The 18,111-nt window shown below is 41.2% G+C and overlaps 1 long non-coding RNA gene across 1 annotated transcript in view; it reads right to left on the bottom strand.

The window, feature by feature from the left end:
* The window catches only part of LOC113254888 (uncharacterized), a 164,287-nt gene extending 149,881 nt beyond the window's left edge, over window positions 1–14,406 (bottom strand). Inside the window, exon 1 of the long non-coding RNA XR_003316005.3 lies at window positions 14,355–14,406. This is a non-coding gene — a long non-coding RNA (uncharacterized LOC113254888). The remainder of the gene's footprint in view (window positions 1–14,354) is intronic.
* Window positions 14,407–18,111: the final 3,705 nt, after the last annotated feature.

Below are 18,111 nucleotides of genomic sequence, written 5' to 3'. Positions count from 1 at the left end.
TACAGAGTAGCCTGGCTGAAGAACTCAGGTGCAGTAAAAGGGGACATAAACTCTCACGGTGGTTTAAGGCCTTCGGTGGAAGATTAAAAGGTTGAGCTTTTGTTCTATAGGTGACGGAAGGCCAAAGACATCCACTGAAAAGGTCAGTCTGTGTAAGGAAGTGTTTTTAGGAGGATGCTTCTTAGACTGCCAGGGGAGCCCGCAAAGACAGTAGTTCCGACTCCCCTGTGATAGAACAGCTGTAGAGTGCGAGGGCCTCCAGAAGGGTGGGGACAAGAGGAAAGGGAAGGGAGTAGAAGAGTCAAGGATGATCCAAGGAAAGAAGGAATGGGATTTGGAGATTGGAGAACTCTGTAAAGAGATGGAGCCGAGGACAATGCGGAGTTTGCCCATCAGAGTAACTGGGAGATTCTGGGAATCACTCACTGACAGAAATGGGAAGGCTGGGGAGGGGGCAGGAAGCAAGTTTCAGGGGAAAAGATGGGAAATCTGGCTTTGTCATTGCTGTTGTTTTTCAATACAGCCCTTTACTAATGATTTTGGAGGAAACAGGCATAGAGATGTGTTTGCTAACCCACGTTCATCTCACTCAAGACATCAGCTCTTCATTTGCAAAGCTGTCATGCCCTCGCCACCTCTGTACCTTCCTCTCTCACCCAACATTTTCTTAGATATTCTCCGTTGAATACTTTCTATTTGTTTTTCACGTCTCAGCTTAAAAATCCCTCTCTTGGGGAAGGCTTCCTTTGCTCTGGGACTAAATTAGATTCCCCTGCTCCACACATGCACGGCACGCTGCAGGGCTCCTTCGTCCTTAGCAAACCTGTGATTATTTAAGTATTTGTAAAAGGAATGCTTGTGCCAGTGCTCCTTACTAGAATATGAGCTCCCCTGGGAAGAGACTGCATCCGGAGTGTCTCACTTGGTATTCGTAGTGCCTCCCACTTTGCCTGGCACACAGCTGGTACTCAGTAGCTGTTGCCTGAGGGACTGGCCAGCTCTGCCTTCTGAATTCCTTGGGCTAGCTCTTACCAACTTCAATACCTTCAGGGTAAGGAGGTCAAAGTAAAGGGGGCCAGGTGGGGAGGACTGTGGTAAATTACAGCATGAGCCCAGGGAAAGCATTAAAATTCCCCTTAAAAACAACACAGCCACAAAACAAAAAATAACACTATGTTCTGAATAAAGTGCATCTTCAATTGCCTCCAGGGCGTGGGCAATTCTCCATCTCAGATACAACCTGCGTTCCTCCAGGCAGAATTGCCCCCTATAGTGAGAAAGAGTCCATTGCGAAACATTTGCAACCAATGGGTGATCTTCCAGAGGGCACTCACACCTTCATTACCACTGTCCTAATATGAATTCTGGACCTCAGCAAGGATGCTATTTAAATCCTGTTCCCACATATCATCTACCACCGCTCTCTACAGCCCTCCTCCATCTGTGGAACACAGGACCTACAGAGAAACTTAGACATCATCCATTCCAATCCAATCATTTTACGAATGGGGCAAATGACTTATCTGCCAGGTGGTACAACCAGTTATTAGAGCTACACAGACATAGGATAAGAATCCAAACTCATCTAAGTGCTGTCCAGTGTTTCTTCCATGTCACCATGGCCTCTGACATGAGTCTTAAGGTGACTTTTAGAACCGAAACAGTGTGAAAAATTAGATACAGAAATAATTCCCACCATGTATCTATTTTAATAAAAAATATAAATATGCATATGAATAAACATTCTCACACATTGCTTTTAATTCTGGGCATGACCCAGACTGGGATCTGAAATTGATCCCTTGCTAATGAGAGACAACTAAAAGGCAAAGATTTAATGATAGAAATTGTTTATAGTTGGCCATAAATAATGCAGTAATGGAATATTTATTGATCCCAAGTTCAGTAGCTCAAACGAGTGATACGCTAGGAAATTCCTGCCCCTTTCTGAAGCCTGACACACAAGCGCCATCCACCCTATTAACAGAATGTGCTAGAGCACAGAGCCAGAAATTGACTGAGCTATCTGGACACTCCAGGCTGACTCATTTGCAAGATGGTTCTTTTCTTAGATTCCCAGGATAGAAAAGACATGATATTAGATTTTGTACATTGAAAAATAAAAATGATGTAACCTTACTTCCTATTCGTGCTGTCAAGCTGAGGGAAAGAGAGGTGTCAAAATGTCCTGAAGTTTAAGTTCCTTTCATGGCCCATCTCTCTCCCCGAGTACTAGGAGTCCTCCTCTGAAGACCCTCAGAATCCCTGTGCCACTGCGCTTCGTCCGCATTTTAATTTCCTCAGAGCTCTAGAAAAGACCCAAACCTATAGCTGCGAAGCCTTATGCCTCCCCCCACATCTCTCTTGCCTAAGTGCCAAACGGAAACCAGCTTGCTGCCTCCATTTAATCACAGGATGACAATATTTCAACATAACAGAGGGGCTGTTTGTGCTTTATCTTTTACTGCATTTTTATGGGGAGCAATATATTTTCTTCCTTTCCTCCCCTGATACTGTAACAATCTTTCCTAAATTAAATATGTAACAAATTTCTCATACAACTTTATTCCCAGGTTCTTTTTAAACCATCATTAAATATCTTCATGCTGTTTGACAGTTACTCCTCATCACTGTTACCTCAGACTTCCCAGTGTAAACGCAGGTTGCCAGTGTGCAGAGAAAGAGCAGACAGGAGCCATGGGGGTGGCTGGACACCCCCAGGGTATGCAGGGACAGGCAGAGGCAGGTGGGTATGGGGTGACAGCTAGGGAACCAGAGAGGCACACACTTGAGAAGCAGAGTTCATCCAATTTACCTTTTCATCCCCAGGACCTAACTCTCTTGTTCCAGGCACAGCAAGGTTCCACTATTTGGTGGAAAGAAAGGGGAAGGGAGAAGATATAGAAGAAAGGCTAGAAGAGGAAAATAGGAGGGGAGAAGAGGTTGAAGGCTGGGAGATGCTTGGTGCAGAAAGAAGACAGGTGGAATGCATCACACCAGAGGGAGACTTAGGGAAGTCTTCCATTTGTTCATTGATTTGATCCAAGCCAAGATATGCATAATAATGGCAGTATTTCCTCAAGGACTATGGCTCTGGAGGAGAAGGACAATCTGCAGAGCAGCCCAGTTACAGCTATGGCCCCAGGAGCATTGTGACAGGCAGAAAGGGGGGCTCCAGGGACAGTACGCAGGGCTGAGCCACACTGCCAAAGGAAGGGGGCTCACTGGATTGGGGGAAGAGGTACTGTAGGAAGACCAGACCAACAGCCATGCTACCCTGGAGGAAATTACATAGGCCGAGAGAGAAAGAAAAAAAAAATCCTGCTTAACTTTTCTAATAGTTGCAATTATCTAGATTTATTGATCACATCACTGAGCTTATCCGAAAGAAATGGAAATAAACCGGGCTTCGATGCTGGCTATAGTCACGGCTGCTGTGTGTCAGCTTTAATTTGCAGCCATTTTCTCTGACACATATTTTTTGTGGTGTTAAGCAAAAATTGGTAAGACTCCTAAGTGCCTAATTCACATGACTTTTGCAGATACGTGAACCTCACCTAATGCATTGTAAAAAAAATTACCTGAACACTTATGCTATATTTAGGTCCCTTAGGTAACACAATTGCGTAGGATAGTGCTGTTCTAGCATTTTTTATTTTCAGTGTCAATCCAGACGTGCAGGTAGATGCAAAAGCGATCACAGAAAATGGAAGGAATGTTTTGATGAATTTTTAGGGAATAATCTAATGCAGCCAATATTTCTTAGCAATCATGTGTACTGCCGCCACAGGCTTATTTCCTGTGTTAGACTTCCCAACAGGTTCTGAAATCATACATTGTAAACGGTAACAGTCTGTGTGTAATAGAATGAACTGTCACCTGTGGAGTTTTCTCAGCTATTTGGAAGCAGCTTGGAATGGAGAAAATATCTTACTAGAAGTCAAAAGGGCTGGTTCTGCTTCAAGCTTTCCCACTAACTAGAAGCAGTGATCTTGGATGAATACTTTCATCCAAGGCCAGGCCTTGATTTCTTATCTGTGAAATGAAAGAGCTGGACCAGATCTTCAAGAACTCTTCCAAATCCAGCATCCTTAGATCCAGACACAAAATAAGGAGTGATATTAAAACCCACAACCCAAATCCCAGGAAATACAGAAAAGGGATCATCTCTGTAAGATCTCTATCCCTCTGCCTTGATATTCATGGCAATTGATATCATCATGACAAAATGATGATAGTAATCATTGGTTCTGGTAATTATGTAACATAGGTGCTAAGGCAGACAGCCTTTGACATGGAAAAACAGAGAGTAGAATGGTAATGCATGCAAACAAGAGACTGACAATACTCTGCTCTTTACCCATTCTGTTCTGTCTGAACCATAGTCACTAGGATGAGGAAGCAGAAGGGTAAAAGGGACATGAGAAACACAGAAAACAGAAGGTAGAGCAGAGCCAAGGCTCAATTTTTCTGCTTTAGCTTCGGCTGTCATTTTTAAAATAATTTTAGACTTCCAGTAGAGTTGCAAAAATGAGGGCAGAGTTCCCTTGAACCCTTCACCCAGCTTTCCCTGATGTTAAGATCTGGCATAACACCAGCACAACTCTGAAAACTAAGACATTGACATTGGTACAATAATATTTACTAAATTATAAATTGTATTCAGATTCTAGCTTTTTGACTAATGTCCTTTCTCTTCCAAGATCCAAACCAAAGGCTTGAGTTTAACTGGGTCAATTTTAGACTGTCTTTGCATGTAACAGAGCAGATAGGGTTCTGACGTCTTGGGATCCCCTATAAATTAAGCTCCATGACAGCCCAAGAAAAGACTTTGTCAGTCTTATTTATCTCTGTCGTCCCAAGCCTGAGAATAGTGCCTGAGACATAGAAGCTCAAACATACATTGAATGAATGGATGGACGGATGGCAAAGAGGTCCGCTAGATCACCCTATCTTCATTTCTCTAGAACAAAAGCCAATGTAACCAGGTTCAAAGGATTCTTCTAAATATTTCATTTTCCTTAGTTCTTGAATTGTCTTGGTTACTCTAAGATTTTTATGTGGCATTATTTTACCGGAATTATATTTGAGCTATTAAGAACTATTAAGGATTCTGGACACACAGACGACAATTTCACTACCTCCTGGCCCACCTCACAGGTAGGCTATATAACCTCATCTGCATTCTCTTAAGCATGTTTCCTCACTGTAGGGACTATACCGTTTTACACCAAGTCCCTCACAGATGTTAGGTACTTAGTAAACACTTATTGAATAAATGCATGATAACCTTTCTTCAGTAGCCCGATATTAACTATACACCAACATGAAACACATAAAATTCTTTAAATTAGCATTGTTGATGCTCAAATTAACAAACTAAGCAAAACTATTTGGCAAAATATATTGTCAAATTCCCATTCTCTGCCTGAGAAGAAAACTGAATTTCAGGCCCACGTTCTCCAGCAAACCCGTAAGAGAAAGCTTATTCTATATCAAACTACCAGATCTCTGACCTTCCTTTTCCCTTCAAGGCATATTTGTGACTTACAACAAGTACATTTCTGTTCTTTGCATGTTTGGTAGATTTGTCCACCAACCACAGCAAGAGCTGGTTTATTTCAACTGTGGCCTTAAAGTCCTCAAACCACTGCTACACTCTATATGCTACTCAATAAAAAACTGTCCTTGGTGTAATCAAAAAAGAGCAGAGACTATGAAAGTCATTCACTGCATGCTTCCAATGCTTTATGACTACTTCTTCAAACCATCATTCACTCTTGCACACAGTGACTCATGCAAACCCACATCCTTCTCTGTGACAGGTACCAACACCCTCTTGGCTTGACCTACTGGGAGGCAGAGCCTCATTGTGGGAACGAAGGTATTCAAAGTGTTTTAGATCAGGCAGCTGGTGGACAGGTCAGAGCTCTGAGTAATCAAAGATAATTCACTCACACATACATGTATATTCATACTATAAGCAAATCTGTCTATAAACAAAAACAAACCACGTCATTACAGAGGCACAGAGCTAAGAAGGCCCTTGGAAAAGATAAGATGGTGTCCTTGGGACGTAAAGTGGTTCACCTAAGACCACAATATGCAAGGCCCAGTTGGCAGTTTAAGTATTGAAGGATGTAAATTGTTGGACTGATTGTTCTAAAGTCACTGTTTAGAAACTAGATGCCAAAGGTAGCAGCAGCAGGTATCACAAATGAGCCCATATTGTTCCCTTGCTTGAAACTTTTAACGCATTCTGATTATGCTCGGGGCCAAGCCGTGGGCACAACTGGCGAGGGCAGTGGGGCTCTGGACCCTGCTCAAGCTCCAGCCTCATCTCTCCTCAACCCCCTCGTACCACACAGCCTCCCACCCCACTATCCTGCCTGCAGTGGTTCTGTGATACCTGGTCTGTGCCCTACGTTGTCTTTGGCCCCTGCCTTCTGTGGTCCCATTTTACCCTAAGATCTCTGTATTAGACTGCTTAGCCCAAGGTTGAAATTAGCCTGTTTATTCCACAAAGTAATAAATAACTTGAGAGCAACAATCATGTCTCTATCATTCCTTCTGTTATTCCCAGGACCTTGTACACTGCCTGGTGCATTACAAGTAGTAAAGGAATATTTTTTCAGTGAACAAATACATCTAAAGAAGAATATCAACATTCTTGTTAGTTCTATGCAAATAATAACTAAATATCTCATTAATACCATTTTCCCCCTAGGAAAATAATACTATATAAGTCTAAAACCAAACCATATGATACTTTATAAGGATTGGTTTGCTATAAAGAGAAGATCAGTTATTATTGTTATAATTATTCCCAAGCACCATGCTATATTTATGCTCCTGAATCAATTGGGTTATAAAAAACTTTACCCACTCTATTCCCTGTGAAATGATATTCAGAATGCAATTTCAACATGCTGGGTCCTTAGAGCTCTGATCTGCTAATTCTGGATTTGCAGTCATTTCCATTATAAAGGATGAGGGCTTTCAGTTCCTAGCCCCTGGGTGCTGGTGCCCAGACAATGTGCCATTGGAGCCCATAAACCATATTGCTAACTCTCAGAGCAAGCAGGCTGTGCCACCCAGTGAACGAATTCTTTCTCCTATAAAGGCCTCCCATATAAAATGCTTTATAGGGCAGGGGCACCTAGGTGGCGCAGTTGTTAAGTGTCTGCCTTCAGCTCAGGTCGTGATCCCAGTGTTCTGGGATCGAGCCCCACGTCAGGCTCCTCCGCTGAGAGCCTGCTTCTTCCTCTCCCACTCCCCCTGCTTGTGGTTCCCTCTCTCCCTGGCTGTCTCTCTCTCTGTCAAATAAATAAATAAAATATTTTTAAAAAATGCTTTATAGCACAGTGGCATATTATACATACAAAAGAGTTAAACTTTTATTCTCGTAATATTCCAGAGTTTTTCTGAGGGGACCATGTGACAATAAAGCTGTCTTTCCTACAAGTATTTACATTTCCTGTATTTTTTGCAAATGAATAAAGGATTGCATTTGGATCCCTGCCGAAATAAGCCTTAATTGATTTTTTCAGGTGTTTCCTACTGCCATGGTAACCATAATCAAATATCTCCTCATGAATAGCCTTGTCAATTGCAATATAATATTCTTGCTGAATACAGTCTCTAGTTCTCTTTCTGCCATGCTCTCTGGAGCTTTCTCTTTGTTGACCTAACATTTTCTTCAGGTTCCTAGGCCCCATAATAGATTTAAATAGCATGCATGTTTCTTTTTTTTTTTAAATGAGAATCTCCTATGAGTTCCATCAGTAATGACACATACACTAAAGATAAAAACAGATCATGCTTTCAAAGGTAATAGATATTTTAATACTGACATGATTTTTCAAATATATATAATCCCTCTCAAATCACCTTTGAAGGAATTGTTTCATTTTTTTTTTCTTTTTCTCGCCCAAGAAAAAATCATTATTCATCTTAAGAGAGAACATCTTGTCAAGTGTTGCAGTTCAACAAAATAAGGAAAACATCTCTGCCAAAATGCAGCAAATGTGATTACACAAGGCCAAGGAGAAGCCCATAATTAGATCATTACCATGGAAACAACCTAATTACATGTGTAAAGCAGTGAGGGCTGAGTTGCAGATCTGAATATGTTAATATCATTGTCTACAGTTATAATATTTCTGCTACTTAGCCTTCCCCAAATATAATCATATAAGCCATATAGATAAATCCCAACTCAATTTAAATGAATGAAAAAATACTGTGCATTTATGTGAATGAAGTTCAGGGATACTCTATTATAAACATACACCTATACTCTTAAATGAGAAAAAGTGTTGTGGGTATTCATAATAAATGTACATTAGCATGTAAATAGCTGAATGGCCATAAGTACGCAACCTGGAATTTCACACTGTACAAAAATTATTTATAAGGACAAAAGTTAGGACAAGGTTATGAAATGTTTTTAACCATATGTTGTTTGCTTATACTAAGGAATAATTTTATATAGTCTACTCTTAATTATTTACAGGCCATTTGTTTCTTAAGGTCTCATTTGATCTCTGATGTCTAAAATGTGAGTGTCCATGTATCGTTCACCACAGTCAAAGATATAAGCCCCAACCTGGGGTGGGGGGATGGGGGGTGTGGAGAGACTACCCAGAACAATTGTATTACTACAAGGGCCTGTTTACTTTTTAAAATTATCAAATCTAAATACCTGCTCCTAATTGCCTTTTAACACAGATAGTGTAAAACAAACGTTCTTGTGTTTGAATTTCTTAAACATCTCCCATTTTCTGTCCTTGCTTTTCCCAATGGGCTCCTCCTCTTTCAGTCATCTCAGACTCTGGCTGTCACTCACACTGGGGGCAGGACACGCCTCCTTCCCTGAGGAGTTACAAGCAGGGCTTTGGTGAAGTGACTCTCATCTCCCATGCTCTACCATTTGAAAAGCATCTTCCCCAGCAGCCCCAGGTATCAGCTAGGCCCTGACCTCCCTGCCTCTCCTGCAAGGGCACGGCTGCCAGTGGTGAGGAAGGCCTGAGAGGAGATGCTGCTGAGTGGTCTCGTTCCCTGCGCCTTCCACCCCACACGCCTGGGAACTGAGTGGGAGAAGTGGCCGGTCCGTGAGCAGCTCAAGCATCCTGGACCCAAATATCAATGTCTTTCTTTGACAGAGAGGCCAAGACACATGAGCAGGGGACAGAGGACAGAGCCCACCGTCACAAATATAGGATCTGAAGAAGAAAGAGAGCCTGTTGGAGGAAAAATAGCTGTGCTTAAAGTCGGCCCTTGGTTCTTCCTTTGGACTGCCCCCTTGTATGAATCACTTTCGCTCTGGGCCCTCCACTTCTCTGCAAGGAAACAGGCTGCGCTCGATGAGTTTGAGCTCTAACATTCTGATTCCATGGCTGTAACAGAGGCCCAGCCAAACCCTGCTTCCCGCCTTCCCTTCCACATCCAGCCTGGGTGGTCCCGCTGAGAGGATGCTGGGCTCACTCAGGCTCCTCTCCACTTGACTGTCCAGCCATCCAGCCTACAGAACACACACACTGCTGGAAGAGAGAGAAGGGGCCTGAAAGGCAGTCACAATTACTATATTTAGGCTCAAGCAAGTCACATAACCTCTTTAGGCCTTAATTTTCTTTTCTGTTGAATGATGGCAGTAGGAACCTGGAGATGGTGGTGAGTGAAGGGATCTCTCCAATCCCTTCTAGCTCTGACATATCATGAGGAAAATTAATTTTCTTTATGTACTTCTTTCATCAGCTTCCTCCCATACTCAAAACCCTCCACTGACTCCTCATTTTCATACATTCCAAATATAAAAGCCACTGCCTTTCCGAACACCCTTTAATCCAGCTCAAGTTGTGCTGCCCAGTCTTGTTTCCCTCTATCCTCTTTTCCCACAGTCTCTCAGCCCCAACTCTCTGGTCTTACTAGGTTTTCTCAGAGATCCACATATCCTTGACCCCAATTCTCTCTTGACCTTGATGCTGCCTTCTCATTCAGGAACCTGACCCATGGCAGGCACTCACTAAATATGGTAGTTGGACTGTTGGACCACCACCCAAATCCTATCCCAGTTTTCAAGGAACAGATTAGGACTTCGCCTATCTGGGAGGCCTGCCCTGGTCCCTCTAAATTACATAATCATGCTCTCCTCTAATCCACAGAATTTATGTTGTAACACACCATTTAAGACCTACAGTCGTGACCTCTTAATCACTATTAAAAGTGTGTGGAAAATTTAATCTACTCATTACAAGTAGACATTCTGAAGACTAATAGCAAGTCCTCCATTTCTTCCTAATTACCATACCACCTAACCCCACACTGAATCCTTGATAGGTACTTAGGAAATATTAAATTGATAGGCTGGGAGGTGCTCCAAGAATATGTCCTCTAGTGGGAAGGAATATCATCCCTATCCTACGATCTCTACACAGCAAAATGCTCATCTTTCAAGAAGGAACTCAAATGCCAGCTAAACATGGCCTTTTCTCTATACCACTAGGCAGAGCTTGTCTTTTCTCTTCTTGTATATGTCTACTGGCACCTGTCATGTTGCTATAATTTGTTTATACACCTGTTTCCTTGCCTAAACAATGAATTATTTTCCTTCAGAAAAAGAACCAAATTTCCCTTTTGTTGTATTTCCATGCCCAGTACTACTCCTATAACATAACAGATGTCCAATAGAGTGAATTTTTTCTTTGCTCTCTCTGAAAATTGTAGAACCAATTTTTGACAATTTGAGATGACAGACTAATGTGAGGCTTGATACTCAGTTTATAAACTCATGATCCAAACTGTATACAGGATCAGGGATAGAATAATCCACAGGTTTCTGGTATCTCTGCAAGTCCTCCCCCCAGTTAACTTTAATAGTTCTGAAGTGGCTATGCATTCTACTGCACTCTGTAGCTTTTAAAATCCACATTCAAGAGTCATTAAGTATTTAAAAACCACCATAGAAACTAGCATAGTTAATAGAAAATACAAAGAACATACTTGTTACAATATCTTCTCCTGGGGTGGTCCATAGATTGGTATGAGACTTAAATTGCTTCTTTTAACACCACCCATTTATCTCTCATTATAACTATCTACCTTGAACTTAGTTTATTAATGTATCACTTGTACTCTGTATCGGATGCATATTTGCTGAGAGCAGGGACAGTTTTAGATATCTGCAGCACCTCACACAATAATTTCTATGCAGCAAGGGCAAAGTAAACAGCTACTGTATGACTCTATTAATCACTCTATTCCAAATTTCTGACAAATATTAAAACTGAGCAACACGGAGAAATCCCTCTTATCATAGTATCAATAAGGATGTTTTTTTCCCTGAGAAACCAGCTTGTTTTCTATCATTGATTATAATGCATTGTATTATTGCTTTCATTTCTTCTCTTGAAGTTGTCCAGTAGACATCTTAGAATCAACTTTGTGGGCCACTCCTAGGAAGTGCATGGGACGTCAAGGTACAATTTCATAGACAAGTCTGTCTCCTTTTCCTACCTTTATTTTCCCCTTCATTTAATTTTTTCTACTAATTTCAATTGGATATTATCTTGCCATACAGTATACAGTTTTATAAGCTGTCAAATTACTTTCAGACCAAACAGAGAGACATGAACATAGATAAACAGAGATACATGCATACTATAAATAAAAATGAATAAATACCAAATCGGAGATTTTCTGATTAAAATTAATTCTTGATTAAATAGCACTCCCAGCTTTGCTATTGATAAATTTCCTGAAGTTGTTACTACTAAATCACCATTTTAACCACCCTAGAGATTATTCATAATTTTCTCGTGCTTGAGAAACACCCTTTATTTTCTCTGTAATCATCTGGCCTCATTGCTGCCCACTTCCAAGTTAGCTAGTGGCTTTATGGGGGGACAAAAGGATAAGGAGGTGGATAATAATTGCCTTCAAGATTATTTCTCTACTTCAGGAGCTGGGATGCAATCATAGCTATCACTTACGGTGCTTCCATGGGCTAGCACTGCACTGAGAACCTGCTATCAGTCAGTCCTCACCATTACACCGAGAGCTGATACTATTATTCTCATCCTAGATTAGTGATGAAGCAACTGAGACAGAGGCACTCAGAAACTGCGGTAACTTGCCCAAGATCACACCTGGAGTACATGACAGAACCGGGATTGAAACCCAGCCTGTCAAAACCCACTCTGTTCCCCAAGATGACATCCTCCAGACCCCTGCCCTTTGCAGCCAAACAAAGCATTAGTACATAGTGCTTTAATATAAACTTGGTAGATTTTTAAAAAAAATTATTTTATTTAAATTCAATTAATTAACATATAGTGTATTATTAGTTTTAGAGGTAGACTTCAATGATTCATCAGTTGCATATAACACCCAGGGTGTTCATTCCATCACGTGCCCTCTTGAATGCCCATCACCCAGTTACTCCACCCCCTCACTCTCCTCCCCTCCAGCAACCCTTAGTTTGTTTCCTAGAGTTAAGAGTCTTTTATGGTTTGTCTCCCTCTCTGATTTTGTCTTCTTTTTCTCTTCCTTCCCCTGTGATCCTCCGTTTTGTTTCTTAAATTCCACATGAGTGAAATCATATAATTGTCTTTCTCTGATTGACCTATTTCACTTAATATTACCCTCTAGTTCCATCTATGTCCTTGCAACTGGTAAGATTTCATAAACTTTGTGGATTTTAAAAAAAAATCCAAATGCTATTTAAGTAAAAGGGATTGAGAAAAGGGGGGTTTTCTTTCATTCTCGGTCGTAAAATTATTCATCGCTTCCTGCTATTATAAGTCATTTGTTGCTTCAGTCAATATTGCCTGGGGCAGGCCTGGGCTTTATTTGCCATCTCTGTGTTTGAGCCCTGAAATGAGATTATCGATTCATGATCAGTGTAACTCCTGGCTGAGCTCTGGATGTGACGATACTCTAATAGAGGGTCTCGAGGAAATCAGCTGCTCCCCCTCCAGCCAGCATCTACATCTTGCTCATTTGTTTGTGTCACCCCAGCATCTAGCACATAATAAACACTCAATAAATATACGCTGCTTGAGTGACTGGATTCATAAATTACTCTTTGGGTATAGATTTTAAGTTTCGCGTGGATAAAAACTCTGTTGAGCACCTTTTATCGTGCTAGCATTGAATAATATAGAAATGATCAAGTGAATGCACTAGACACAGTTTGAAGGTAAATGGTAAAGATAGTTCCTGTGTCACTGAAGTCATGGGCTAGAAGACACATGAAAGTAAAAGCATTGCCAATGATGAAAATTTATTTTAAACCCCATGAATTCTTTTCATAAGGAACGAACTTTTCAACAAAATCACTAGTGATTTGGCTTTCTATTTTTTAAACTTCTTCAGCAACATAAAAGAATATTAGGCTCTTATATATTCCCCATTTTAAACCTTTATCACCTGAAACATAAAGTGATCCCTAGGCTTATAGGGTCTTAGAAAAAAATAAAAGATGTGGTAGATTTCTCCAGAACGTTAGTTAAAAGATTTCTATATTTTATTATAGAGGGCCTGTTGGGGTGCCATTCAGAGGACATTTCCCAACAAGAAGTATGAATGGGGCAGACAAGACAGTCCCAGTTAGGCTGGAACTAAGATCCAGGTATATCTGGCATTTTGGTTTAGAAGAAACTCCTGTCCACTGAACTGTTTGTATCCATCTGGTGATTTATACAACAGCTGAGGAATCTCCCAAAAATGTCAAACTGTATTCCCAGCTGGGGATCAAATGCATACAGACAGGCAGGGGGAGTTAAGGGTGGTAGAAAGCAAAGGAAGCTACAGTGACAGGAGGCTCTTACATAATTTGTGAAGGAAAATGTTTGAGAGGACTGAGATAGTCATGACTAGCCTGCCTCAGCCATGGGACAGAGATCGAAGAGTGAGAGGCAGTCCAGATACCACACCAGTCCTAGCACTACTTGCAACAGCCCCGCCCTCAGCGCTAGACTGAGCTCAGCCGGTGATGCCGAACATTCTGCAGAGGGGCCCATTGAATTGAGTGTAACAGCGAAACCAGGAAGCTATTCCCCTTACTTCCCAGAAGACCACTACCTCGTGGGCCTTGAGGACGGAGGACTTTGGGGCAAGGATCCACTCTTCAGATGGGTACGGGCTGGTGGAAAGAGCAGCAGGGATCTGTGGCGAGTGGAACCTTGGACTGGATGTGTGATGCCAGGTAAGTTACCATTTGTGGCCCACAGAAATACCTGCGGTGGACTCTCAGGAATGACATGCATGTCTGAGTGAGTAGACTCGCCACTACAACTCTTTATCCATGTGTTTATCCGCTACAAATTCAAGTTTAACTTGAAATGAGAACTCACCTACACCTGTAGGCTGGAGAAGCCTAAGAACATTCAGTTTGCAAGTTCTTCTGTAAGATAAAATAGAAACAAAATGATAAATTGCTATATATCCGGGCATCCTGCTTTATGGTTTCACAAACTATGTCTCATTTCTTTCTTCAAACAACTCTGTGAGGAGAACAGAACAAGCATCATCCCTATCTAATAGATGAGGAAACTGGTTCAGAGAGGCCAAGGGATTTGACTGTGATCACACAGCTCATGTAACGCCCAGCGGTCATGCAGTTGCACCAACCTGCAATCTCTGTGTGCCATTCACCCGCTGACCCACAAGGTACTAATCACTTGTTCTAGGAGCTCGTGAGTATGGATAAAGCATGATTTTAAAGTTGGGAGACTAGTCAGAGGGAAGTCTAGCCTGCCACCCCAACAGAGGTATGCAGAGGCTAACTCGTCCCCGCACATACGACTCTCCCGAAACAGTCTCAAAAGACAGCGTCTTTTCCTGTGCTTTGCTTCCCTGATCTTCTGGCTCTACTTCTCCTCCTCCTTCTCTCTCCAGATGGGTACCAAGGCTCTCTTGCAGTGGCTGTGCTGGGAGTATAGTGGTTGCTGGGAGGAGGAGGATAGGGAGGAGAGACACACAGAGAGGGAAGGAGATGAGACAAGGCAGAGAGCAAGGTGGTACTGGCAGTCCTACCTACCTCTCTTCACTCTGTGCTCTGTAAAAACATTCCTACAGTTGTTTGCTTTTTAAAATCTCATTGAGCCAAAATGTGTAAATACAATTAACCAAGTGCAATCATGTATTTGCTAAAGAAAACCATAGGAGGCTTTTTTTTTTTTTTTTAAGTCCACAGATAATGCAACTTCTCTGCAAGGCCAGCCAAAACAAAAACCCGGGGGTGTAAGACCCCTTAAATGCTTTAGTATGAAGTGGGTTTTTCACATTTTCTTTTCCTTCTTCCCCATTTTCAGAACCAATTGCTCTTTCTTACACCTTCTCTGTTTCTGTGGAAGGCAGCCCACCAAAAAATAAATACACAGGCCAGGCCGGGAGTTGTGCAGGCAGTGAGGGTCCCTTGGCCTCTGGGGCATCCCTCCCAATTCGGTCTGCCCCAGGACTGGAAGACACCATGGAGAGAAGTACCTTCCACCTGACTTTTCTGTCTTAGAAAAGCAGAGAAAATGAAGGTTGCCAGGGGCAGCTAGATTGGCTGGGACAGTTCGGCTCCTACACGTGGCAGTGAGAGGTTTACCGGGGTCAAGCAGAGCGCTCCTTAGTTTCTGAACCAAAGGAAACGTCCCCATCCGGGCCCTCACGAGCAGGTGGAGGCCGCCTGTGCCTGCTCCCATAGCACGGGGGATGGCACCCACCAAGCGATCAAGGTCAGAGGTGCTGCTGGCCTAAGCCTGATTAAAGAGTCCGGACAAGCTCAGTGAGCTTTGATTCACAGCGAGTGAATCAGAGCCAGCCCTCACCATAGCTATTCGACAAATTCCGTTCCTCAGAGATTTATGGAGTGCCTGCCACACGCGAGGCACTGTACCATGAATTAAAATTTTAAAGGAATTCTCACAACCTCTATTACCTTTGATCGATAACCTCTGGGCAGGTAGAGTTACTCTTGTTATCAAATGATGAGCTGAGGCCCAAAGAGGTTCTGTGACAGTGGTGCGGTAGAAGAGTCCCTGAGCCTGGCTGCCAGTCACCCACTTAGGAGGTGGGCAAGTCTTTCAACCACTTGGGCTTTAGTTCTGTAGCTATAAAGAGGAGGGTTGATGGGTTGGTCTCTGTCAAAGACTCCTTATAGTTTGTTTTTATCCTTTGTAGCTAACATTTGTTGAGTAGCTGTTAACGTGAGGTGGGTGCCCGTTTTACACACAGGGATATTCCTAATATTCTGTAATTTGTTCAGGTCCTGTTACTAACAAAGTCATACCATTCACATATTTAATAAGATTTATATTTACATTACATTTTACATCGAATAGATTTATAGTAATTTGTGCCCATAGAAGAAATAAGGGAAAAGTAAAACATTCTTTCCTTCCCTCAGTTGCATTTCTTGAAGGCAAAACTGGGTCTCACCTCACTCCTTGCTTTTAGTTTTATTGAAAATGTGGAGCCCGAGCCAGAGTCTCAAGATTTGCCAAGTCAGTCTTTGTTGTTGTGGTGAAGTACAGTTAGTCAAGTAAGTTTATTGTGCTTGGTTTGGGTTTTAATGCAAAAATTATTTGTAGAGAGAAGACACTTTTTAGTCCATCCTCTGGGTGCCTTAGAAGGCTATGCAAGCTTTCCACGAGTAGAAACCTAAAATCGTCCTTTAAAACCCCACTGTAAACAAGTCTCATGACCTTTATATTGCTCTCAGCCGTTACTATACATGTCTGTTGTGGTTTGCATTTGTAAAGGATTTTATAATTATTTAGCTGACACTGGTGATAACCTTCTAAATTAAACCTCAGCCTCAGTAACGGATGTTTTGTCCCCACTTGCCAAGTCCACTAGCAGGAAATGAGTGAAGCCCTCTGGTGGGGAAAGAACCTTTCTGTGTGTTTCTAGCAAGTAAACTGTCATCACATTTAATTGAGATTTGAGAAATGGGTAGCAAAACAGCAGTGAATGATGGTATTTGCAAATTAGTTGAAGCCAAGTGAATTTTTGCCTGGAGTGTTCCAACTGAAAAAATAAATATAAGGAAAATCAATGTTAGTGGAGAGAATCTTTCTTGTTTCCCTGCTGATTTTCCATGAATTAAAATACATGTATTTGATTTGGCTTGGAAGTCCTTGTCTTTTTTGACCCTTTAAGGGAATCTGTCAAATTGGAAATAAGATGTTGATGTAAGATAAGATGTCATAGAAACAACCTTTGAACTTACTGTACTGATGAAAGGAATAGTTCAATCTCTATCTTCCCCTACTCAGCCCTTAATATAGATTTTGTTCTTTTCCAGGGAATTATTTCAAATGCTTCCAAAGGGGAAGACAAAGAGCTTTTCAGTTTTGCTCACTTTCAACTATGATATGGGCAAAATCATCAATACCCATTTGGGCCAGTAATTGACACTTCTGGTTATCAATGAGGCTACCCGGAGCTCTGTTCTCAGTGCATTCTTGTGCTTTTATAAAATTTAAGTATGTGAGGTCAGTGCAAAAGTCACAAGTTTTGAAAGAATGTTAAGTAACAAAGGCTTTGTTTTACACAGAATCATCTTTAATGTATATGTCTAGCAATCTGAATTATAGAACAGTTCTATCTTGAGTATAACATATGGTTAAGTTAGATTTTTACAGATGTCATGTATTTAATATTAGTCTCTTTTTGAGATCCCAGATAACATAATAGCCTGGCTTAATAATTACTTAAAATCAGCCAAACTCGATTTCTATATGGAAATATGATTAAAAATCTGTCATTTCACATTTGCATATGTAGAGAGGATATACACACTTATACACACAAATATATATATACACACTTAAAACACACAAATATATATATATATATATAACATATATATATATATATATATATAACATATATATATATATATATATATATATATATATATATATATGTTAAAGTTTCCTCTGATCATTCTCTACTTCAGAGAGTTTTAGTAAATAATAAGCTTCAAAAAATAATGGGATTTTTTTTTCCCTATGCCTAATTTGTTCTTGACTTGAATGGTAAACAAGGAGGGAAAGAGAAGATAAGCCTTGTCATAAATGACAACTGATCTAACATTTTCTTTCTTTCTTTCCAAGG

The sequence above is a fragment of the Ursus arctos genome, unplaced genomic scaffold, assembly GCF_023065955.2.
Source record: "Ursus arctos isolate Adak ecotype North America unplaced genomic scaffold, UrsArc2.0 scaffold_4, whole genome shotgun sequence".
Classification (NCBI taxonomy): domain Eukaryota; kingdom Metazoa; phylum Chordata; class Mammalia; order Carnivora; family Ursidae; genus Ursus; species Ursus arctos.
The sequence above is the reverse complement of the archived record's forward strand: the minus strand, read 5'-3'. Positions and strand labels throughout refer to the sequence as shown.